The 5,953-nt window shown below is 48.3% G+C and overlaps 1 pseudogene; it reads right to left on the reverse strand.

Moving 5' to 3' along the window:
- Nucleotides 1-4,593: 4,593 nt before the first annotated feature.
- Nucleotides 4,594-4,702, reverse strand: LOC138266801 (5S ribosomal RNA; annotated as a pseudogene).
- Nucleotides 4,703-5,953: the final 1,251 nt, after the last annotated feature.

The raw sequence follows: 5,953 nt of genomic DNA on the forward strand, positions 1-5,953 counted from the left end.
CAAGTGCCCCCACATCGTTCAGGGCAAATTCCCCGGACTTTGTGAGTGCGGGGACACCATTTCATGCATGCACTAATAGGTCACTACCTATGTATAGCGTCACAATGGTAACTCCGAACATGGCCATGTAACATGTCTAAGATCATGGAATTGCCACCCCAATGCCATCCTGGCATTGGGGCGACAATTCCATGATCCCCCGAGTCTCTAGCACAGACCCGGGTACTGCCAAACTGCCTTTCCCGGGGTTTCACTGCAGCTGCTGCTGCCAACCCCTCAGACAGGTTTCTGCTCTCCTGGGGTCCAGCCAGGCTTGGCCCAGGAAGGCAGAACAAAGGACTTCCTCAGAGAGAGGGTGTTACACCCTCTCCCTTTGGAAAAAGGTGTCATGGCTGGGGAGGAGTAGCCTCCCCCAGCCTCTGGAAATGCTTTGATGGGCACAGATGCTGCCCATCTCTGCATAAGCCAGTCTACACCGGTTCAGGGATCCCCCAGCCCTGCTCTGGCGTCAAACTGGACAAAGGAAAGGGGAGTGACCACTCCCCTGACCTGCAACTCCCAGGGGAGGTGCCCAGAGCTCCTCCAGTGTGCTCCAGACCTCTGCCATCTTGGAAACAGAGGTGTTGCTGGCACACTGCACTGCTCTGAGTGGCCAGTGCCAGCAGGTGCAGTCAGAGACTCCTTCTGATAGGCCCTGTGTTGCTAGCCTATCCTCCTTCCTAGGTAGCCAAACCTCCTTTTCTGGCTATTTAGGGTCTCTGCTTTGGGGAATTCTTTAGATAATTAATGTAAGAGCTCATCAGAGTTCCTCTGCATCTCTCTCTTCACCTTCTGCCAAAGGATCAACCGCTGACTGACCAGGACGCCTGCAAAACCGCAACAAAGTAGCAAAGACGACTACTGCAACCTTGTACCGCTGATCCTGCCGCTTTCTCGCCTGTTTCCTGGTGGTGCATGCTCTGGGGGTAGCCTGCCTCCTTCTTGTACCAGGAGCTCTGAAGAAATCTCCCGTGGGTCGACGGAATCTTCCCCCTGCAACCGCAGGCAACAAAAGACTGCATCACCGGTCCTCTGGGTCCCCTCTCAGTATGACCAGCGTGGTCCCTGGAACTCAGCAACCCTGTCCAAGTGACTCCCAAGGTCCAGTGACTCTTCAGTCCAAGTTTGGTGGAGGTAAGTCCTTGCCTCCCCATGCTAGACTGCATTGCTGGGTACCGCGTGATTTGCAGCTGCTCCGGCTCCTGTGCACTCTTCCAGGATTTCCTTTGTGCACAGCCAAGCCTGGGTCCCTGACACTCTACCCTGCAGTGCAAAACCTTCTGAGTTGTCCTCCGGCGTCGTGGGATCTTCTTTTGTGACTTCGGGTGAGCTCCGGTTCACTCCTCTTCGTAGTGCCTGTTCCGGCACTTCTGCGGGTGCTGCCTGCTTCTGAGAGGGCTCCTTGTCTTGCTGGGCGCCCCCTCTGTCTCCTCACACAATTGGCGACATCCTGGTCCCTCCTGGGCCACAGCAGCATCCAAAAACCCTAACCGCGACCCTTGCAGCTAGCAAGGCTTGTTTGCAGTCTTTCTGCGTGGGAACACCTCTGCAAGCTTCTTCACGACATGGGGCATCCATCCTCCAAAGGGGAAGTTCCTAGTCCTCTTTGTTCTTGCAGAATCCACAGCTTCTACCATCCTGTGGCAGCTTGTTTGCATCCTCAGCTGGCATTTTCTGGGCATCTGCCTTTGTCGCGACACTTGGACTTGGTCCCCTTGTTCCACAGGTACTCGGATCTGGAAATCCACTGTTGTTGCTTTGCTGGTGTTGGTCTTCCTTGCAGAAACCCCTTATCACGACTTCTGTGCTCTCTGGGGGTTATAGGTGCACTTTACACCTACTTTTCAGGGTCTTGGGGTGGGCTATTTTTCTAACCCTCGCTGTTTTCTTACAGTCCCAGCGACCCTCTACAAGCTCACATAGGTTTGGGGTCCATTCGTGGTTCGCATTCCACTTTTGGAGTATATGGTTTGTGTTGCCCCTATACCTATGTGCTCCTTTTGTAATCTACTGTAACTTTACATTGCTTGCATTACTTCCTTTTGCTATTATCTGCATAATTTTGGTTTGTGTACATTTATCTTGTGTATATAACTTATCCTCATACTGAGATACTTTTGGCATATTGTCATAAAAATAAAGTACCTTTATTTTTAGTACTTCTGTGTATTGTGTTTTCTTATGATATTGTGCATATGACACCAGTGGTATAGTAGGAGCTTTACATGTCCCCTAGTTCAGCCTAAGCTGCTTTGCCATAGCTACCTTCTATCAGTCTAAGCTGCTAGAACACCTCTTCTACACTAATAAGAGATAACTGGACCTGGCACAAGGTGTAAGTACCTCTGGTACCCACTACAAGCCAGGCCAGCCTCCTACAGCGTCTCCACACTCCACAACCAGGACCTCTACCTGGGGGGGAACCTGTAGGAAGGTACTATCTTCCTCGGCACGTTACCCCTTTTTTAGGTCGAGCGTTAGCGTTCGGCCTGCTGTGTCCTAAAGTATACAATAGGGTCAGTTCCAGCATTTTGATTTGTTAGTTGCAGTGCCCTTCAAAAATCCTTGCTTGCTAGTGGTCAGTTCTGCCTCTTTGTCCTGCCTTTTCTCACTTTGGGAGCAGCACAAAGTACTGTGTAATTACGCTATGTCCTGTTTATCTCTTCTAGAAGGGACTTTTTTTGTCATTTGCTTGTTTCACCTCAACAGTGTAGATGCTTGTTCAGTCCCTCCTCCCCACCAGCTCCCTCTGTAAACATATACCAACATCAGGGGGAGGCTTTTCCAGGGCCAGCTCGCCCTCGCTCTCTTTATTTTCAGTCTGTGTGGAAAGAAAAGTCCACTCAGTAATTTACAAAGCTAGGAGCTCTAACTCGAGCAAACAAGAAAGCAATGCATTCCCCCACCCCACCCCCAGCTTTGTAAACTCCTAACCGGACTTTTCTTGCCACACAAATGAAAACAAAAACGCAGCGCAATCTTGTATGGCAAGAAAAGTCCGGTTAGGAGTTTACAACAGTAATAGCTCTAACTCGAGCAAATGCGTGACCCGTTGTATTGAAAATGCTCGTTAAATGCTCTGGGTTACGTCCGATTCTCTCATCTTCACAGGCTGCAGCAGCCCCTCCCCAACCTAGCACGACTATCAGACGGCCCCTCTCACACCCTCAATTACAATGGACAACCCTGACCTGACACAGCATGTGCTGCTCCTCCTTGGACCCCTCCTTAGGGCATGATAAGGAGGAGTCACCAGGGGAGACACTGCTTCTGAACAGCAGCGTTCATTCTCCCCTCCCAAGGACGATTAGTTGCTGCTATGCAGGAGTTCTCTCTTCGTTATCCAACTGAGTGACAACACCTGTATTCACTCTGGCCGGGAGAAATATCTCTTCTACACTACCTTAACAAATCCAGAAATAAATAGGAAGGCAAGCCCTCTTCTTGCACTTTTTTCACTTAATGAAGAGGCTCTGTCACTCTGTTAAGTGCCATCTGCAACATATTCGCCATGCCTTACAGGCAGAGTGTGGCCAGTCTTTTCTTTACTTTTGTCAAACCAGGGTCCCACAGAAAGTATTTGGGAGTTGTTGAAAAAAACAGATCTTTCATCATAGAATCAAAGAAACAACTTGCAAAATAAGGCCCCTTCTTACAATACAAGTGAAACTGAAAGAGACAGAGGTCTGTAGTTTAATGCTTAGGATGCAACAGTGAGTAATGTGCGCTCCTCTGGGATGTTTCCCTATGTTGAACAGGTTTTATTCTGCACACGCCTTGCTCACCCATTCTTTCCGTGGTCGATAAATGGATCATTAAGTTAATGACACCTCTTACAGTGCCATGAAATGCCAAAAAATGCTTTGGAATGCTTTTACAACAGCTCAAATTGTACGCACCTTTCCTCTTTTTATTATCTGTTTCTGGAATGCTCTGCTTTTGGACTCTGTTACATTGGTGTCTGCAACTCATTTCATTCTTCCACACAGAACACATCATCGTCCTTTTATCACATTTCCGGCACGATGTGCTGATTTTTTCCATTTAGTTGCCAATAATGGGCTCAAGCACTATCTCTTGGGGGCTAAGGCTTATTCATGGCACAAGTCTTAAAGAAAATAAGTGGGGAGGACTGACCAAGTTAGACACTATGCAAGTGACATCACGCCACATGACACCACAGCGTGTGAAATCGCAACTGGAATCACGGGTAGTGGCATCACAACCCATGACCTGACAGGAAATGACATCAGAAGAAGTGAGATCTGGTCTTAAGACCTCACGCATATGCTTACTGCAAGAAAGCAAAGCCTTAGTTAGGGGTCCCTTTGCCCGTTGTGGAACAAATGTTTTCTTCAGCTTGGGCCGAGTGTAAAGTGCAGAATAATTGTAAGTTTTCCTTTGAAAAGTGTGTGTTTTAGTGTTATTGCTGTTCTTTTTTATTTCTTTTTTTAAGACAAGAAAAAAAAGAGTGCAGAAAATAGAAAGTGGAAAATGAAATTAGCCTGTAATTGAGCTAAGACGTGCAGCACCTAGTGTCTGCGAGAGGCAAAATGCCTACAGCACCTGGTATTCCCAGGCGGTCTCCCATCCAAGTACTAACCAGGCCTGACCCTCCTTAGTTTCCGAGATCGGGCGCATTCAGGGTGGTATGACAATAGGCAGGAAAAGCTGCAGTTTCAGCTCTCTTCTGCTCACCAAGCCCACCGCCCAGAGCCTGCTGCTCTTAATCGCACCTGCACAGGCTCCCCTTGGGCAGTCGGATATGCGCTCACTGCCGGAGGCCCAATGCTCCAACCCACATGGAACACCATTTTTAGGGTCGAACCTGTGTCGCATGTGCTTGCGCATGCGTTTCGCTTGCGAGATGCATTAGTAGTTAGAAAAGGGCTTGGAGCCCCGCCCATGTCACGTCAGTGTCTTTCATTGGTTCGTGGGCTTTGCCTTTCAAAATCTGCTTGCTTTTATTAGCGAAAGGCATGCATACATCATGCCTTTCCGGTGGTTAGCCCTCCTCGAGCGCAGCGACCAAGTACTGAAAACATGCAAGGCTCTCTGTTTTCCGTCCGGTTTGTGGACTACTTTTTATCTTTTTTCACAGCGCAATCTCGCTTGGCAGAAGTTGAGCGCTTTGCATGACATCGGCCCTGTTACATAGGTAATTGCACTTTTGCCTGTTACGTAGATAATTTCACTTTTGCCGATAGGTTTAATGTGGCAAGAAAAGTCCTGTTAGGAGTTTACAACGGCTAATAGCTCTACTTGGAGAAATGCGAGACCTGTTGCATTGCAAATGGTTGTTTCCTGTATGTCAGTATGTTTTTGCCTGTCTCACTGGGATCGTGCTGGTCAGGATCCCAGTGCTCATAGTTATGGCCTTATGTGTGTGTCTGTGTAATGCTTAACTGTGTCACTGAGGCTCTGCTAATCAGAACTTCAGTGCTTATGCTCTCTCTGCTTTTAAATTTGTCACTATATGCTAGTGACTTCATTTACAAATTTCAATTGGCACACTGGACCCCCCCCCCTTATAAGTCCCTAGTATATGGTAGCTTGGTACCCAGGGCATTGGGGTTCCAGGAGATCCATATAGGCTGCAGCATTTCTTTTGCCACCCATGGGGAGCTCAGACAAACCCTTGCACATGCCTGACATTGCAGCCTGAGTGAAATAACGCACACGTTAGTTCACAGCCATTTTCACTGCACTTAAGTAACTTATAAGTCACCTATATGTCTAACCTTCATTTGCTGAAGGTTAGGTGCAAAGTTACTAAGTGTGAGGGCACCCTTGCACTAGCAAAGGTGCCCCCACATAGATCAGGGCCATTTCCCGGGACTTTGTGAGTGTGGCAACACCATTACACGCTTGCACTACATATGGGTCAATACCTATATGTAGCTTCACAATGGTA

Source organism: Pleurodeles waltl, chromosome 11 (assembly GCF_031143425.1).
Source record: "Pleurodeles waltl isolate 20211129_DDA chromosome 11, aPleWal1.hap1.20221129, whole genome shotgun sequence".
NCBI lineage: Eukaryota > Metazoa > Chordata > Amphibia > Caudata > Salamandridae > Pleurodeles > Pleurodeles waltl.